This window comes from Harpia harpyja, chromosome 3 (assembly GCF_026419915.1).
Source record: "Harpia harpyja isolate bHarHar1 chromosome 3, bHarHar1 primary haplotype, whole genome shotgun sequence".
Taxonomy (NCBI): domain Eukaryota; kingdom Metazoa; phylum Chordata; class Aves; order Accipitriformes; family Accipitridae; genus Harpia; species Harpia harpyja.
Genome location: NC_068942.1, coordinates 50,500,292 through 50,521,108, shown reverse-complemented (window position 1 = coordinate 50,521,108; position 20,817 = coordinate 50,500,292). Strand labels below are relative to the sequence as shown.

General features: G+C 33.8%; 1 protein-coding gene across 5 annotated transcripts in view; it reads left to right on the top strand.

The window, feature by feature from the left end:
- The window catches only part of NOVA1 (NOVA alternative splicing regulator 1), a 156,866-nt gene that overhangs the window by 132,898 nt on the left and 3,151 nt on the right, over window positions 1–20,817 (top strand). The gene's annotated exons all lie outside the window — the stretch shown is intronic.

Here is a 20,817-nt window from a genome sequence, read left to right as displayed (position 1 = left end):
TCTGTGAGATAACGATTTGACCTTTTTTCAACCTGTCAGATTGATCATTGAGAAATATAACCATTTTATTTACATCCAGAAGATGATATCCAACTTCTACACACAAGTAATATGCTGTTTGAAAGACACTTCATCTAATAGACAATGTTTTATATGGACCCATTACTAAAGAATTTAGTACACCGGATTCTAAAATTATGAATACATGAAGACCACAAATACAATAAATTATTAATATATTAAATACATTCTTCTAATTATGGCATCCAACCATTTTTTTTATTCACAAATAGATGCATGAGAAAGAAATCAGGTTTGGTGTGACAGTGGTGTTCAGAACTATATGATAACTGTAAGAACCTCACCAGATGTTTAGGTGAATACAGTTGAAGAAATAGGCCCTGTATTTTGCTGAGTTTTTCTGGAAGGTCCCCAGACTTATGGTACACTTTTGCTGCCTACAAAAAAATTCTTCACATAATTTCTCAACATAACGTCCTTTTGGTTAAGTCTCAGTAAGGACTTTTATCTTCAGTTTTAATAGTTATTCAACTTCACATTCAGAGTTCTTTTCTGTTTAGGTCTTGCTATTGCTGTTGTAGACTTACCCAGTAATAATTTTGACTCCCCATTGAACATCATGCGTTGTAACAAGGTTGAATGAAAGTGCCTACATTAATTAGAAAACCACTTCTCTTTCTAGTGTGAGAAAACCCTTACATTTCACATTTGTAGATAATTTTATCGATTGTGAATTCATATCTCTAAAAAGTGACCTTTTTGTTTCAATTTAATAAGAAGACAGAGTTCCTTTTTTGATTACAAGTTACCTGTGGCACACTGTGGACAGCACGTAATAAATAATGGTTGAGATAACATATCTAGAAAAGGCTAGGGAGAATTATTCCCCTGTTAAAGTGAGAGGGCTCCAGTAGAGGTTCCAGTGCTTCAGAGGTAACCTTCCCTGCTGCTTTTCAGCTGAAATGCTTCATTTCATGGCTAAACTCTAAGCAGAATTAACCTATACTCCAGAGACTAACTGTAGACATTTTTTTTCTGCTTCTCAGGTCAATACACTACTTTTATTATATTTCTCTTGCTCTTTGATCACTTTTCCCCAATATTTTGCAGTATCTGAGCCCAGCACTTTTGTTTGCATTGTCTCCTTAAAATAGAATTTTTTTAGATGCTATAAAGATTTTTACATAACAATTCAAAAAAATCTTATATGCTTTGGGTTTTTTTACTCTTTCTTAATGTCTGTTTCAAGTTTTCCCCTTTGGACAACTATGTAGGTAATTATTTGTGTTCATATTCCTTTATATTGATCTACTTGTTTCCTTTCTTCTCCTCTCGCCTACCACACAGCAATTTTAGGTTCACTTCTTAAATGTAGGGGCAGTGTTGTCAGGAGCATTCATGAGATGTGGGGAAAGATGCAGCTTCTCACTGCTAATTCTCTGAATACTACTGGCATATCATTCATAGGATGTCATGAATGATCTGCCAGTTGTAGTCCTGTAAGTAAAAAAGTGATTCTATGTTCGTGTATCTTGTTTTGATTTTATGCTTGAAAAGAATTAGAATCAGTTAGCTTCCTATTTCACCCCCTCTTCAGAAAGATACGCTTTCTCAGTGTAATGGACAGCATTACTTTTCCTTTTATATTAAAATGGATAAATGCCTTAAGTCAATTTCTCCTCATGTTTTGAACTCTACCTGTTTGTTAGATTTTGTTGTTGTTGTTATTGTAAAAGTAAAGCTTGAAAAAAATATGATAAAATAAAGGAACAAACTAATTTATTTTTTTCTTGTAAGAAAACAGCTTTTAACAAGATACTACATGGTCACCCCTCTTGTGCATTTATGAAGACAGCCTATCATTGGTTTTAATCCTTAGTTTAGTCATTAGTTTTAAAATTTGTTAAAGGAAGTGAATAAAAGTAGAATTTTGGAAACAAACAAAGATGATTTAGAAAGCATATAAATTTTACTGTAGTGTGACTTTAATGAAGCCTGCTTTTGATCTCATTAATTTATTTTTAAATCAGTGTTACTTCTGTGAACATGCTGAGATTCAGGAGAAAAGTTATCCTTACATTTTCCTCAACGCTTATGATTTGTTATGGGGTTTATTCACTTTAAAATGTTTTGGAGTGAACATGTAAAAAGATAATGCATTTTGGATTGAATGGATTTTGCTTTAGACTTGCAGGGATATCTTATTCAAGTTGTTTAAGAGTTAAAAAAAAATTCACACTGTAATTGAAGATCTTTTTCTTTCATTTATGGATATTTGTAGTTATGATACGTAGGTTTTGGCATTTGTCCATGTCCTTGTACTAAGAAAAGGTCCTATCTGCTTATGAAAAAAGATCGTTAAACCCATAAAAGTTGGAGAATACACATTCTTCTCTTTGTCAAAATATGGTAAAGGTCTTCAAATGTCCTGTGCAAAGGGGTGTTTAATTTTTTTCGTTTTCTTTGCTCCAGCTGTTTTAAGCATACTTCTTTTATAGATACAAAATGAAAATAAATAGCATGTTATAAAGTGCCAGATATTTCCATGTTCAAGTTCCACCCCAGGTGGGCTGGAGTGAAAGTTGGCAGCATGTGACTCTGTGGCCTAACCAAGATTATCTTTGACTTCGAGTCCTTAATACTCAGGTTTGGTGACATACCATATTCTAAGGTATACAGGCAAATAATCACTTAGTGCGCTCTTTGCTATTTGAACAATCCAGAGAAAACAGAATGTCAGAGCAATTTCCAGAATGCAAATCTGAATGACTTTATTGCTTTTTTCTGCTGCATACTGTATCAGTCACATGAAGGTTAGACCATAAGTTTTCAAGTATTCAGAATTTAACTTATCAGCTCTTAAGGAGTTCAGAATTTATATGATCAAGAGTTGTGATCCAGATCGTGAGAATGTGGGAAGAAACATTGAGGTTACAGAGCTTACTGTCACACCAGGACAAGTCCTGTACAGCACAGACTATAAGGTAGAAAAGGCAATACCAATTTTTTTCTAATGTGTCAGAGGTAAGCTGAGTGAGGCATGGTTAGGCCTAGCCCTAGAAGATCCTGCTTTGGACATATGTTAGTTAATATTTAATTTGTGCCATCTGAAGCATCACTTTCACAAGCTGTTTGTAGGAATAGTGCAGCAATGCCCTACGCTTTCCTGCAGGCTGTATGCTAGATGTATTGTCTGCCTTTTGCATGCTTTGAGAATTCATCCGATGGTGAGAAGTCATAGATAGATGTGAGATAAACCCACCAATTAAAGTAGGTGTCTGCCTGACTTGAGTGAAAAATGAGTGTTCTTTGTGTACAAATCATAGAAAAAAGCTGGTTGACTTGTTGCACTATAGGGAATAAGAGGTGGGAGGTTTTTCCTCTTCCAGAGATAAGGTGCATTTGTTGAGATCTTTGCCTGTAGCATAGAATCCCAGACTTAAGATGGTCAGTCAATACCTTTACCCTGCAGTAAAAACAGTATGTAACTGCATCTTATTCAGAAGCAGTATTTTCCCCTAGTTTTGTGCCTGTAGTTTTCACACTTGTTGGGTTTGGGGCTTGGTTTTTTGTTTGGTTTGGTTTGGTTTTGGCATTGTTTGGTTTTGGGGTTTTTTTTGGTTTTGGTTTTTTTTTCCTTCTGAAAATAAATTAGACTCCCTACAAGTAGTAACAGTGATTCAGAGGGATAGTTTGCAGTTGATAGTGGATCCGTGGGAGGATCATGACCATAGACTCTAATAAGCATCCTTAGAAATGCCCAGGGGCTGAGTCCAGTGGTCTGTTACCTCCCAGTGATTTACGTTTGAGTCTTTGCACTTTGTAGCCTTGAAAGAGTATTTGTCTGGGGGTACAGAGTGACTGCTGGCTGTTTGGCCTTCTGTTTTCCCCTGCTTCTCAAGTGACACCTCAGCAAATGCAGCCTTAGAGATCAGAGTCTTTCTGGACTCTCCCCCCGCCCCGCCCGCCATAATTCAGCAATAATAAACTTCTACATGATAGATTATTCATTCATTGAACTTGCCACCTGTGATTTGGATAGGGTTAGAAAAGTGTGTTTTAAATTTCTATTTCTTTAAAGTTTCTGAAAGCCTGCAGTTTGGCAGTTCTGCAGTATAAATTCTTCTTTCATGTTTCTAGTAACCTAACACATGATCTCCATGCTTCTCAGCTTTTTATGGTTATTTTTGCTGTTCACTTAACCAAACCATAAATGCAGTAAGAATATTTTGATCCACTTTATTCTCTTAATAGTAATTGTAATAATTGTGATAATAAATTAACAGCTGCCCCCTACCCATGAGATACTGAAGTGCAGTCTCCATGTAAGCTCTTTTAAAGTGTTACTGCTTTATGGAATAAAACTGTTTTATGAAACAGATTAAACTGTGATTAATGGTGTTCTTTAGTAAAGAGTACTGAAGCAAAATACAATTCCTCCAGATCTTCTGCAGACCAGTGCTCATGTATAATTAAGTGATGCAGGAAAAAAAAAATCAAGTCAAAAGATATGCAGATCTTTGCAGAATATTTATTGATCATAATATATTTAAAATGTTTAGTAAAATAACTGTGTAAATATTGTCTAGAACCAGTATTATCACATTCAGTTTTAGAAATAGAAGGAAATAACAGATAGCTGTTTGTTAAAGACATCTCACAGGTTATATTTCACCTGTACTTGAGCTGTTTTGTATAAATTCCTGCTTTAACTGTGTCAAAAGTAATTAGGTAATTAATTGCTACACTTTACATTAACATTTACAGTAAAGACTGACTGTACACAATGTGCATGTATACATTGAGGGTTGTCTTTGCTGCATGTGATTTCTAAGTAAATTGTAAGTTATGCCTACCTTACATTAATAGGAACACATGTGAATGAGGGTAATAAAAGGAGGAGGTTACAACGTTGATGGGATGAAAGTTATGTTTTGAAATCTGAATTTAAGAATTTAATTTAGATATTACTAATGCCGATAATTTGTGTATGTTTTAGTATAAAAATATTTTTTAATATAAAGATACCTTTCTGCTAGGTTTATTTTTATTAAGGAGTCTAGTCAAAAAACATGAGCTGTAAAATGCCTTAACTACAAGTCTTATGATTACAGCAGGTATTTCATAAATGTAATTATATTCCATAGCCTATGTGCTATTCAGTACTTGTTATTCAAACCAAAATAGAATTACTTAAATATAATATGATAATGACAAGAAGTTAACTGAATACATGGCTTGTGAAATACAAAATTTTTATTATGCTACGAATTGTCCTATTATTTACACTACTAATACAGAAAGCCTTTGGTTTTGACCTATCTGAATTTTATTTTGATGGTAAGAAAAATAAATCAATAAAAGTGAAAAGAGTAAACTTGTCAATTTGAATGTCAGAGGGCTCAGCAAAATTAGTGCTTTTTAACATCACCAAAAGCATCTTGTAATTTCAAAATTAATAAAAGAATATTTTTATTTGAAATAGAACTTATTTTTACTGTTGAAATAGTAAAATAAATCTCATTGTTAGCAATAATACTGCATAGTAATATTAATAAAAACTATAATTCAGACTGCAGTTTTATGTAAACTTTCTGAGATTATATTAATATATAATGCATTTATTGAGCTCTGTCTAAAAAGAGTCTTTACTGTAACAATGTTCACAGTGAACATTTGTTAAATTATAAAAAGGGACAAATGTATTATGAAATCAAAACTGATTAGTAAATGTTGATTTCCTCACCTTTATCTCATTTTGAGACAGGTCATTCATTTTTTAATTTTTATTTTTGTATTTGTCTGTCTCAAAAATAAATTGTAATCTGTGGAAGCTGAAGAATATTTATATAGTGTGCATAGGAGCTGAGATCAAGGCAAGAGTTAGATGCAAATTCTTTTTCAGTGTATCTTTAAAAAGAGAGATTTAAATCCAACTTATGAAAATGCTGACTCCATATTTATTCTTGGAAAGGTATTTTTCCAAGTTAATGCACGCACAGAATTACACATATGTAATACAGGTATAAAAACCTATGACGTGTATGTGTAAATACAGCTATATTTAACATTTGTGCCCCACAGCCTTATTTTGCATAAGGAGTCTTTTTTTTTTTCCATGTGAACATTTATATCAGCTGATTATCTAGCCAAAATTATTAATATGTGCAAGTTATCTATATTCAAGTATTGCCTGTGCCTAGCTTTTGTAATGCTAAATTAAATCTTAAAAGTTGCTAATTTTTTTCTTTTTTGCTTATTTATAGTTTTCCTTAATGAAATTTGGCTCTACAGATTCCCATTGTATGAGAAATATAACCCAGAGTACAGAGGTATGGAGACAATATGGTTTGCAAATATGTGGTTTAATAATAAATATATACAATTTTCCCCACTGAGGTAAATTTGGTATGATCTAAATCCAGGATCTTCACATTTACCAAGGAGGATGCAATTGTACCTTCAATTGTCTCTTATAATTATAGCTTTTTTTGATAAGCTAGGCTGATTTTCATAACTGGCCTGCGTTAGCACCTATCAATCTTTTTGTTTCTGTTTACTCAAATAATTGCTAATTTCTGTCATTGCCTCCACTTATTCCAGTGTTCTTTTTCTCTTTCAGCAGTAGTTACTACTCCCTTGTGGCTATCTTGGTTAAAAATGTATAACTACAAGTTTACAAAAGGGTAAACCAGAAAGTAGATATACATATAAATTAAACATATACATATAAATTGACTGGGGTGAATGTTAAGTTCTAAGCCAACCACTTAACTTAGTTGTAGTTACTGATATATTTCCTGAGACCGGCAGCTTGATATTACCTTGTTCTGTGCTCTGATCCTTGTCAGAGACGTAACGTCAGGCTCTGAGAGGAAGGTTTTGAATTGGCTTGTCAGAAGGCTCTATTAGCATTAGAGGGCTACGGGGTCCTGTAGTAGTGCTTATTAAGTTTGAAGACACCCACCCATTTGTGAAACTACCTCTTTTCTAATAAAAGTTTCTAGTAATTACTATTTTTTATGACCTAGAGACATATGGTTATTTAAGTGTTTTATCTTTAACTGTCCTTTACTTCCTTTCTCATTTGAAAATAATTTTCAAATTACATCTGTGAGATAGCCTCCCTGAGAATTTCATTGAGTAGTTTTCGCTATACAAAATTCTTTTTTAATAGTTAAGCAACAGTTGATACAGAAAGGATCAAGCCTCTGCTGCCCATCATCTTTTGCAAAGCCAGGGGTGCAAAGCAGCCATAGCCCTGGATACCATTAATCTAGATGGACCAGATGCTTTTTGCATAAGCCAAATTTCTTGCCATTTTCCACTGTTCTTATAGTGAAAAACACCATGAAGCTATGCAGAACAGCCTGTAGGTCAGAACATGAATAAATATGCTCTTATTTTCACTGAGCTGAGACATTAATGAGGTTGCCACAAGGATTTTAATTCACGTGTGTCTCCCCTTCCTTCTCTTGCTGAGAAGAATGGAGAACAGAATAATTACCCCAGGATTTTAATTACAAATAATATAGAAGGGAATGTTAGGGATTATTATTATTTTATTTTATGGCCATGAAAACTCAAATGTGTTCATTTAGACGCAGTACATTCATCTTTTAACATCTTTATTGGTTGCTTTTTGCCACATTCATTACAGTTATAAATGTAGCAAGTAATTTATCGTTCCAGCATGTTTACTTTACGTCTATTGGTTGATATTATAAGCTTTATCTTTCATTTTACCTTACAATTTTGTGATCCGTGAGTAAAGAGCATGTGCAAAACTGGTGCCAGGTTAGGTCAAGATATACCATTAAAAAATGCCCTGTTCTGTCTCTCCTTATCTCTTTATGTGTAACTAAATATAGACTGACTATAAAAGATACCTCTCAGTTAAAAGATACATTATTTACATTACTTAATATTGTTAAGAGCAGAAATTTGGGTTCAAAGAAAGGTTGGAGAATCTCTTTAAATAATTCTGCAACAGAGTGGGGTTTTTATTCCATGATCTTGTAATGTGGAGAGGTTTCATTTGATTTTGTGCATAAGCACACTCATGGCTGACATGATTGCAGCTGTGACAGTCTAAGACTTGATGGGCTTGGGGGGAAGGGAAGGCTCCATCCATTGTGTCTGTATAGAGTAGGAATATGTGCATGTCTTCCATATGGACTCATTTGCTTTTTGTTTTTCCTTATTGTTTTTAGAATCAGCTGAATTGCAAACAAACGATTTAAAGAGGCACTGCTGAATAAGTAGCTTCTGTACTCTGAGTGGGCGGTGTTGGCTAGAGACTAAATGCAATAGGACTGTTTCTCCTTAAAAGTAGTCAAGTATTATGGAGTCACATATAGAAGTATGTATGTACGGTACAGAAGTCTGTGTGTGTATATATAGTAGTGATATCTTCAGGTGGTTTGGGATTTACCATTTCTCTAAGCTTTGCATGAAATCTTACGTCAGTGGGAATGGTAAGAAGGACTTCCCTCTTCTTGTGGGTTTTTGGGGGTTTTTTGTTTTTTTTTAAATTGTGTGCCTACCTAGATGTTATGAGTGATTAAAATCTTCCTCCTTTTAAAAACTCTGGCTCTACCATCTTATTATGTGTTTATAACTGAAGGAAAACTGATGTTTACTAAATCAAGTAAGGAACTCGTGAGAAAATTTGTGTTTATATTACTTTTAGGAAAACATTTGTCATTACAGTTCAGTGCCTAGACCTGACAAGGTACCTTCCACTCTTCTTTTTCATGTTAGAATAGTTTACATAATGGACTTTGATGAGAAGGAGTAAGTTTTTACACAGAGTGATTATATCCCTGATCAGTGATTCACAAACTCTTCGTTACAAGATTATTAAGGAGACATTCAAGAAAAAGGACATGGGCATGCAGCTGTAATTCAGAACTGGCAAAGAATCTCATTACTAGGAGTTTCTTAAATGAGTGCTTGCATTTAGGTTTTTTTAAATCCTCTAAATAAATGGTTTGGCTATTGGGTTTGCTGAACATGCAAGCATGCTTTTTGGATTAAGAAGCCTAAATAAGCATCTAGGAGTCTAACTTTAAGTATGCATTTTTTAAAATTATTGTTAATTTCCTGTTTCATAGAATATAATATTTCTAGAGTCCTGAGAAGTCCTGGGAAAAAAAAGTACATTTTTTCCATTACTAGCTGTCTCCTTCTGTCCATAAGTTCAGTTCTTTTGAAACAAATGTCCTGCTTAATTGAAAATCCAGTTCTAGATGTCAAACACTATACCAATAACAGTTTTCCGTGCCAGTGAGCCACTTCATGTACTGAGCAATCAAGTCCTTCCACCGAGCAGTGCTCATCAATAGAAGTGTGGATTGTTTAATGAGAGTCATCTGTGTCTAAATTTATACCTACCATATTATAGATACTAATACAGAGATACTAATAGCCTCTGTGTGTAATGGTTAAAAAATACTGATATTATCCGAGTACAGTAAAGGAAAAGTGAACTTAGATAAGTGCTGAAGGATGTGCAAATGTAATTATATAGGGGTTTTTTGTTGTGCAGGGAAGAAATTGAAATGCTTAATAAATAGTAGAAGTTCTAAGTACCAAAAATAGTATAAACCCCTTCTTTTTCTAAACAGCAGGTAAATCTAACATGGTGTCTAGTAAAATACTGATGAGATTGAGGTGGATCACTGATACCAGACTCTTGTTTGGCATTTTAACAGCATTGACTGGCTGAACCTTTACCTTTGCCAGGTGCTTTTCCAGCAGTGGTGGTGTGGTGTATTGCAGCTGGAGTATATTCACTTGTCTCTGTAATCTGCTGCCCACTAATTATCCTCCTCCTCCTTCTCCATCCATGCCATCGTAGGCTGTGTTTTTTATCACAGAGACTGTCTTCCTAGTACACAGGATTCCATTTCACAACTTTTAAGCAGTTACTATCAAAACACCCTTACTTAGTAAATTCCTGCAGGTGTCTTCTCTCTCAAAGTAGTAATTGTGATCAGTTAAAAGTTGAATTGATGGAACTCTTCAATGTTAAAAAAAAAAAAAAAAAAATCATGGAAGTGTAGGCTTTTTTAAATTGTTATTAGAGAAACAACTGATGAATGGCTATATACTTGCATATATATGTACTTATACCCACTGCTAAATCTTAGCAATAATATTTTATCCCCATATGTACAAAGTCCAAGCAAGGATCAGAAGAAACAACTAGGGCATGGTTCTAAAATCTTTTAGTAGCTGTGATGAGCTGAAGTGATTAAAATCTATCCGACTATCAGCCATCAGTCAAAACCAAAGTGTTTAGCAGAATTTTTCACCATATCTAACAAAGAAAATGACTAAAAAATTGCTGTATTTCTACATGACAACTGTTAGTAAATGTTGAAGGGTAATTTATATTGCCATAGTTCTTTAGAAATAGAAATTTGATATTTTTATGTTAATTTACATACCCTTCTGATCTTTATTGTTTCTGTACTCTTTTATATTCTTGGAGTCTGCCTCATTTCTCAGTTCAGAATAACAAGATGTTTCAGATTCTAGGTAAAAGCTAGTTGCACTTTCTTTTACCTCATTCTTTCAATCTATATGATTTTTTCAGTCCCACAGCTTCTCACTTAAAACTTGAATTTTCAAACAACCAGAATATGATACCTGTGATAGCAAAATTGGTGGATATTTGTGAGTATAGAAATATTGAAATATGGAAATTGACAGTGTATTTTAAGAAAAGGACTAAAAACTGTCATATCTTCTGAGCACTTTGCTCTCTTCCTTTGGAAATCACAAACCTGTTGATACAAGTAACAATAAAGTTCCTACTGCTAATCATCAAACTGTTTTTCTTTTGACCTCCCACAAAAAGATCTGAAGGAGCCTTGAGCAAGGGAAGTGACTTTTTTTAATGGTCCTTACAAATCCTTCTTTTTCATACCATAGAATTGAAATGGTTCTGCTAAATCACCTTACTTTCACAGCTTTGAAAAGAGAGGCCTCCTCCAGATGATATAGAGTTGAGAACTTACGTTTTGTTCTGAATTGCCAAATGAATGCTTAATAAAGGTGCTACATATCTTGTAGAAATCAACTGTAGCAAAAATAATCTGAAAACAAATTGGAAGTGCTAGCTTCCTTTTGTCCTATCAGTCCTATAGATAGATTAATTTTAAAATGTAGTTTTCTGAGATTAATTTTGAGCATTCTTACCTGGAATGCTGAAATGTGATTTTGATTTTAAATTTGGATTTAAATCCTAAATTGATTTGGATGTTTAGTGTGTTGTTAAAATAATGATGTAATATTATGTAAATTATGTAAAATATAATGCCGGCAATGTCAGAGGATGAGTATTTCAATGTATTTCTAATATCCTGTTTTAAGCTTTTCCATGCTTTCAAGTTCTAGTCAGCTTCAATGAAAAGTGTCATTGACAAAGTAATGGAAAGTCCCTTTGCACTTTGCTATTGGCTATCCTTTCCTGTGAATTTAATTAAGTGACATAACTACATTGTATCATTTTCTGCATTGATTTTTTTTTAGAAGCACATCATTGTGTATTTTAGCCACATTTATCAAAGTTTGTACTGAAAATTGGGCACTGTTCAGTAGCTGTGAGGTGCTGTAATGTTAACATTGCGTATTAATCTTGAAAATTTCTACTTCAGTCAAAGGCATATTTAAGAATACTGTTAGGCTTCTCTTGGACTTGCAGGTCCACAGCCATTAAAAAAAAAAAAAAAAAAAAATTGGAAGCCTCAATCTCCTTGAAGTCAATGGAAAATGGGTTCCTAAATGTCTGTACTTATAGGCCATCCAAGATTTGCTATGAACATCTTATCAGATCTCCCGTATGTTTCAGGCATAGGATTTCTGCCAGTAATTGCTTTCATCAAGTATAAGATTTCTAGTTAAAATACAGCATATCATTCAGAACAAGTTTATGGCTGATCTGCTACTGGGGAGTATATGTAAAGCTAATGGATGCAGCTTTTTAAGGGTTGACTTGAGAAGTGCAGAAATGTCCTGGTCGTTTATGTACTTATTTTCTTTTGACTGAAGATTTTTCAGGAAAGCAACCAGTGCAATGCTTCTTTGGACAATGAATTAATAGCCATGAGGAGCCAAAGTTCTATAGGTTCTGTGACTGGGAAAGCATTAAAAAAAGGGATACACCACCTTTGCCCCAACTTGTGTCAGGAAGATGGATTCACTTTGGAATCTGGAATGGGGTTTATGAGTTAGATCTGGTCTAATGCAAAACAGTGGGAGTTTCCTTAATGCCATCAGTGAGGCATATTTGTTTTTAAAATAATGTACATTATCTGCATTTTTTGTAGACTATTTTGTATTGAGAAGTGTCTTTTCAGGAATTCCAATAACGAGATTACATTATAATTATATGGTGTCTTTCAGTCAGAAGCATCCCAAATTACTATACTCAATACTACTGTAAATATTCATGCTTTTGTGAAACCCATCCTTGACTCTGTGGAATGTTGGCAGGTATTCATAGAGCACCATGCAAAAAATTAGATGAGGAAAAGAAAAAAGGGAGATTTTAGATAGGGGGAGGGGGAATTATTGTGAATTTAGCTAGAGAATAGGGTTAACATTCTACTGTCACTGAAAGTGTCATTCAGACTTTACTGGCCAGAGCAGTTAGTATTCCTGCTTTCTGTCTTAGAAGATGTTTCATCTGAATAATGGCACAGCCAATATAGATGTCTAATTTTCTGTGTACCACATAATCTGCAATTGAATGAAATTCTATGATTTTTTTGCTCTTGTATAATTAAGTATGTAACCAGCTCATTCTTTCTTTTTTTAATTATAAAAAAGTGAAAAGTATAAATGAAGCTACTCAAAACACATTACACTTCTCTGCAAATGTAATTTGAAACTCATGAAACATTAATGCATAAAATATAGAATGTTGTTTTTATGCTACACAGAAAAAAATTAGAAAAGTTAAGTTTCTTCTCTATGTTATTGAAACTATGTATCATAGAGAATTCATGGAGGATTTGGTTTCTTCCATTCCTATACTTTTGAATCATGTTTTCATGAGGGATATTCATGAAACTACTCATAGACTTTTGTGTGTGCATATGTGTGTGTAAATTTTTAATAATACTTTGTTCAGAACTAGATAATCTCATAAAATCAACCACCTGTATAACCAACATCATTTTAATAATTATTCTCTCTCCACACACAACTTGCATTGCACACATTTAGTAAAAACTGCTTTTGAGAGAAGAAGCCTTTCTATTTATGAGTTAGAGCCTACACACACACTGGTGACAGAATGGCAACTAAAGCAGAGACTGGAGAATTTGTTTGTTTGTTTGTTTAAACATGATTTGTTAATTCCTTGCTGTGAGAAGTTTGCATTCCAAATGACATCTTTAGTTAAAAGCATGAAAGAAAAATCTTAATGTTGATACTTTAAAGTGGGCAGAACTGTAATTAAGTAGTAACTAAAAGAAGTGGGAGGTACTTTTTTCAGTCCCCCCAAAAGTGTCAAGGTTTAATATAAAATGCTAATAGAAAAATGGTCTAGATTTAAAGCCAAAGCAGCAATTTGTGCAAAAAAATCTTAGGTATTCTTTCCCCAGTAGATAGTTCTCCTTTGTTCCAAGGTTCTAAGCCTCATGATTTCAGATGTCAATTATTCCCGAGCACTTAAGCTGAAGTTAAGTTTCTATTGCATAATAGTTTTTAGGACTAAAATGAAATAATACCTTTGAGAAATGCAGCTTCAGCTGAGAGGAGGTCTGAGAACTGGAACAAAATAAACACTTGTGATAAACAGTAGAGTGGGAATCGGCCCAAACTCCTGCTGCAATGTACTGACAGATACAAATAAATGTTTTAGAATATCTGTTTGCACTGCCGTTTTAATTTATTATATTTGTAATAATCTAGTATGATTTTAACTTGAGAAAGACCTCTTACTTGCAATAATATTTTTTTCAATGGATTAATTTAACTTTTAATTGACTTGAAAGAAACATTAGTTATGAGGGCAGAAATACCACAAAGTAGCAACATAGAGAAACAGCAAAAGTGACGTTCTTCTTGCAATAATTGCAGGTAAAATATATGAGAAAATATTACATATATATGTGCTGCTTGTGATAAGAAGAAAATCTCAGGAACACGAACGTGTCTAGAAAAAAAAGATGTGCTTTATATTGAGGAACAAAGTAGCAGCAGCTAAGCTTTTCCTGTAATCCAATTGCACTTGTTCACAGAATGTTTCCATTCTAGACATCCTTTTATAGACAGAGAGAACTTGAATTGGTATGGCATTTACAGAGTTTAAATATAATTAGGGAAGATGAAGACTAGTTTATGATCTAGGTTTATTTACATTATGATCTAGATAAATTTACAAACAACTGCTTCTCTTTTTATGGATATTTTCCTTTTTTTGTAAGTAAATATCAAACAGACCGTTAGAAAGATGCCTCTGTTCCTTCTAAGTATTTTCTCCAAAAATAAAATGTATACTCTTGGACTAAGCCACCAGGAATTTGTTCAGTGCACGATACCTCTGAAAAAGTAAGTTCATATTTCATCATATGTACATGTGGAACCCAATCGAGAGCTATTGAAATTAGTGAGAGAAATTCCACTAACTTCCTTGAGGCTACATATGTGCAATCAGTAGAGATTTGCTGTGTAAGCCTGCTGTCGGAGGCTGAGCCCAAGTCCGATGTGAACAAACACCTGTCCAGACCAGCCTAGTATTTCTGCCTGCTGTACACATAGGATGATTCCTGACCTTTTGGTAGCTTGTTCTGCCTTGAACTTCTGGTTGACATTGGGTATGTAGCCAGGGACTTTCCAAGAGTTGCCTGATATGGTGGAGTGTGGCTGTAAATTCTAAGTGCGTACAGGCATCATCTCGCCTGCAAAGTACTTAGTTATCTTTCTGCTTAATTCTAGTGCACTTCTATCACATCTTTTGTTGATCCTGATTTTTATCCCAGATTTTCGTCATACTGCTGCTTCAGTTTAAGGATGGATAGCGTAGGACTACTCACATCAATAACAGCCTACTGTAGCAGTGTGTTTAGCCTGCCACACAGAGAAATAACATGTGACTCTTACTCTTCATTGCCTGCTCTCTACAGGAACTTGTGCTTTCAGAATACCCTCTGATCAACTCCAAGCCTATAGTCAAATGAGCAGCTAAAATAGCATGAAATTTTCATAGGTATAGAATCCAGACCCCAGATGGACTTTTAAAGAGTTTAAAGTTATTGATGAGCAATGAAGACAGAAAAAGAGACAAAATGGAAGATAGCAATTTAAATATAGTTTTAAGGGAATACAATTATTTGCTTTAGAGACACTAAAATGTAGAATTGTGCCAGATTAGGATGAATTTGTTAGATTAGAAGGAACCTTTTTGTAAAGGTATTTCTCTGTTAAGATAAAATAACATTACACAAGTAGTTGAAAGATTTAATGGAAGTAAAGTACAACTATTACAGAAGATTCATGGCATGAGTTATAATTAAACTTGTGAAAATAAGAGAGGAAAAGGGGAAGCTGAATAACAGATAAAAAAGCTCCTTGGTTCATTAATCTCTGTGCAATCTCTTCAGAAATAATTCTGTGAGGTGGAATAAGCAGAGGATGATGCAATTAAATGCTTCCACTGTCAAATTGTTGGGTTCATTTTTTCCAAGTTTTGATGCTATTTTGTATAACCAGTGAGACTTTTTTCTTTTTCTGGTGTAATTTGGTACAGCCATGTGCCACACCACCATGTGAAGCTTTAAACTTAAAGCCATGGTTTTTGGCCTCCTACGTACAGTTAGTCTAATTGGCAAAACAGGCACATCAAGTGCTAATTCTTGCTATCTAGCCAGTCAGCATGCATTTCATCCTCCCACTACGTTTGCCAGGTAAATACTTTATATTAGCTGGGTGGCACATAAGGTACGAGTCTGTGATTGCCACCCCCCCGCCTCCAGAGACTGAGAAGTGAGAATATAACCAGAGCACCTGTCATAAGAGAGAGGGAGGGCAAGGAAATAAGGTAATAGAAAAGTGAAAGGGGTTGGGAACCTTGCTATAGGTAGTTGGACGTGCTTATACGAGAGGAGTGAGAATGAGAATTGGGGAGATAGAACATGAGGTGTTAGTGTGGGTAGCAGTGCAGGTTTGGTCATGGTTCTGCTTCCCATAAAGAAATTTTGCATGTGTTGATATACTCTCATAGTGTATATCAATGCAGATTATCTCCTTGCAGCATAAGGGAGGGGATGAGAAGTGGCACAGCATAATCACCGAACATCTGGCATTCCACAGTAGATGCAGTAGATGCTATTCAGCTCCCACAACTGAGCCAGGACTTTCAGTTTGGTAGATCAGAGGACTTTTACGTGATGCTGACATGATAGCTGAGAGCAGCATAGGGTTATGCAAGTGGGTTGTTCAATAAATGGAAAAGGATTAGGGAATTAGCTGATACAGAGTTGAGGAGTCTAGGATTTTGCAGCATGCAAGGGTGAATATGAGCCACTAATACTAAGTTAAAGCAATTTGAATTGTGTCCTCTGGACATAATGGCTGAGAACCTTTGAGTACCGAGCATCCTCCTCTGAAGTGCAGAGTTTCATCAACTCTCTGCTGACTTTGTTGGGAACTGAGGGCAGCAAACTGCTCTCCGGTTTGAGCCCTTCTTAAGCACCACAGTTTCTTTGACTGTTGCACCTTTTTCAAGGCTTTTAAAGACATAAATATGTATTAGTGAAAACATATGCAGTGAAATTACTTTGTTTCTTTTATTTTTTTATAGTTTGATTCCTTTTCAGGGGAGAAGTATTATACTCACTGAGCCTGATTTTTGAACTTGCTTATGCCAACGCAAATAGGATGAGAGTGATGCCTGTGGAAGGAAGTAATTTGCTTTGTGAGTAAGCAAATGTCGTAATTGCAATCCTTATTTTTTATAAAATCTATCTGGCATGAAATAGAAGTTGAGTTCCTTCCATTTTTTCTTCCTACAGCATTTGAAAAAAAATTAAATTGCATATATATTTTAAGCTTACATTCATAATTGCTTTAGATACTCTCCTTTTTGCAGCACAAATTTCCACATAGCCAGGAGCATACACACAAGCCTGGAAATCTAATGTTCCTGCATAGTCAAAGATACCTTTATTGGATAGCTCAGAGCACGTATTTTGGGTGGTAGTTAGGTTTCTCACTTCTGCATCCAAATCACTTTCTGAACTTCTTATCTGTAAAAGGGAGGTAAGACCGCTGTCCAATTTCCCTGACAGAGGGGGAGTTAAGTACTTAAAAAAATGGTGGTGGTGCAGGTAACAAAACCAAATAGATAATCTTTGCTGTTTCAATTTCTGTTTGTATAACCGGAGTTGAGACCAAGAATTTTGTTGTATTATTTTATACCTTGTAATTAAGTGACCTTATGGATTTTAGGCTTCAACAGAGGAAAAAAAAAAAATTTGCATGATTTCATTTGTACTGGCACCTAGAGGGCTGTAGCCTAATATGTTAGATACTGTATTAGTATACAACACAACCAATGTTGCTGTAAAGAGTTGATATTCCAATATATAAACCAGGGAAAATCAAGTGAATGCAGGAAACGGAGAATTAGAAATTGGTAGAAAGATTAATATAACATAAATAAAAAAAAAAATCCTAAATATGTTTTGCTTTTTAAAGCAATTATCTCCATTTTTAAATAACATTTTCAATCAGTTGTCACAAATACAGGAATGTTACAATTTAGTATCTCAAAATAATGCAGATGTTGCCATTCATTTCAAGAAGAGTAGGATTTTACTTATGTTTTAAGCAAAATGCATACGGATGTATTTTTGTTCTGTTAAAAATGGAATTTTGATTGGAATATAATGTTTCCTGTGACATCTTAGTCTAAAATAGGTTGTGCATATTGTCTAATTTTTTTAATACATGTATATTTTTAAAAGATGTCCTGTACGTTAATAGGTGAAATATTCACCCTGGCAGGGGTATATTCCTATACTAAAACAATTTGAGAGTTGCCAGTTAAAACACACAACCTGATGTTTCTAAAATGGATATTTAGAAAACGGTATTTTTATTTATCTTGGAAGCAGACAAACATATAACATATTAAACCAGCAAATCCAAGATTTCCAAAATGCATCATAATTTCTCTGTTGTTTGTATGGCTAAGTACAAAAACATTTCTGGACAAGGTAGGAGTGGATGAGTATGGAGGAGGAGATCATTCTTTACCTTTCCTCTGACTAGACAGATAATTTTGTCGAACAACCAGAGCTGTTAGCAGTGAACCAAATGAACTTTTGTGGTGTCAATTGAGAAAAGTAGTAGTTTCTTATTGAGAAAGTCTTTCTTGTTGCATACAGAACATTTCCTTCTTAATTTTGTGGCTGAATTAAACCATTATTTTATTTTACTACACCAATCCTTTAGAGTAATTTTAGCCATGTTACAGTAACCTGGATTTTCATATGTTGCATGTGTAGCTATGATATTACATGTGCTACAATGCTGTCCTAAAATGAAATATTCTAGTTACTTCTGCAATCACATGTGTGGTTATGAGAGTGTATTTTCATACCTTCTTATGTTCTTAGGTTCTTCTCTTAAACTTACATAAGCGCTTATGCCTAACTTGGTCAGAACTGTGCACATTGGTTATGAAACCAAGCAGAATCTGGCAAATCACAGTAGTCAATCTCCCAAAGAAGCTGTTAGTATGGCTTAAATCAGTGGAGTCAAGTAAATGTTTCCTATAGTATGTGGCACAAAACCATAATCATGAAGGCTGTGCCATGCAATAAATGATTCACCCTTCTATTGAGTTTTCCTGGGTGACTGTTCTTCTACAACTTCACATTTTTGCAATGTTAGTTAAATAACCATACAAAACAACAAACCAAAACAAACCCCTGAAATATATATATTTTTTAAAAATCTGAACATTCCTTATATTTAGCAATTAGTTAATACATTTTGTATCTAGATCCCAAATACCAAATCAAATCTTAAGAGTGGTTTCCTTCTTTTTCTGATAGGAAAACTAAAAAAGGGCACCTCAAAATCGCCAAATAGTTTGAACTACATTTTAAAATGACTGTGAGGTGTCATGACTTAAAAATGAGTGTGTCTATAAATATATATAAAAAAAACATTTCAGTGTGTGTGTCTATATATATACACAAATATGTATATAAGTATATACACATATTGAGATGTTTGTGTTTTATAGGATTATTTAGATTATTTAGTATATGGGTGGGCTAAATGTTTTTTCAATGCCATACTTTTATGTTTCCTTTAGAATAAGTCAGCACCTAATTTTTATTTATTCCGTAGAACATCTTTTGTTTTGATGTCAATGAACATGAATGAAATTCTAAAGAATTTAAAAATTCTATATATGCTGTAAAACAATTCAGTGCAAAATACAATATGGTATGTTACAATTTTTAATGTAGATATTGTGTAAGTGGAAAATATAAATGTTTCTCAACTCTGTAGTATGCTGAATTTTCAAAGATTTGATTTTGATGCTACCATAATAGCTGGAAATATCTAAAATGGGTAAAACTAGAAAAAGCTTATTTATAGGGCATGCATTTTTATTCCAAATTAGCTTGACTTTATAATAAGCTTGACTTTATAATGAGGCAGTAAAATGAGAACGTTGCTAATAAAATTTTAATTGTATTTTGTATTGACTTGTTGCTGAGATTTTAGATAGCATTTTGGTGAAAGGATTGTGAAACTGAAAAGCGTTACCATTACATATACAGTCCACAAAACCTGGATGAATGGATATCAGTAGGCTACTAAAAATGTATTTTTGTAAGATAAAACATCATATTAATTCAATATCATGAAGCAGATGGTACATTAAAACTTTGAGACACGTTTGTAAAACGTACATAAAAAAAGCTACGAAAAATATGTATAAATATTGAATTGTTATCTTGGGTGTCATTCTTCACTCATAGCAATAAGTCAATAAGGAATAAATTTGTTGACATTAATGAGGTTGTATCAGTTTGAAACTTGTTTAAACAGGAGGAAAGGTAGGATTTATAGGCAAATACCCTTCATTTGAAGACATTTTGATAAACGTTTTAAGATGTACAAATGCCATATTTTATTATTTCAAAATCTTCAGCATTTAGATACTCTTTCCTGCTGTACTTCATTTCCATAGGCTGAATAATGATACACTGTAGCACATAATGAATTTCTGTATACTGATGGATGGCAGGTTGAACAATCAAGATCATGTCCTGTTCAAGACAACTATTTTAACTGTCCATGCTATACCATATTTGCTTTAGCCAAGGATTTTGTTTTTGTTTTTTGGTTTTTTTTTGTTTTTTTTTTTAAATTATTGTTACTGTAGGTGTTTTAAGGGAAGGTAAAGAATTTCAAACACATTTTGTCCAAGAAGTTGGTTTGCTACATTAGCCTGGAAAGAGAGGAATCAAATGAAAACATTCACTTTGATACAATCTAAGACAGTCTTTCCATATGAGCATAATACGTGCATTTGCTTAATCTTTTGGTCTGAAATGTACTATGCTGAAAGCAGTATATTCTGTGGGAAAATAAGTATGATTTTCCTGTTATTTTATCTTTAATTCTTTGTATTGTATATTTGAAACAGATGCAGAGCATTAAAAAGCGCGATGAGCTGTATTTCTTTTTAATATTTTTTTTTAACCTTTTCTTTTAAAAACATGGTAACTAACTTGCTTCATTCTTTTCCTT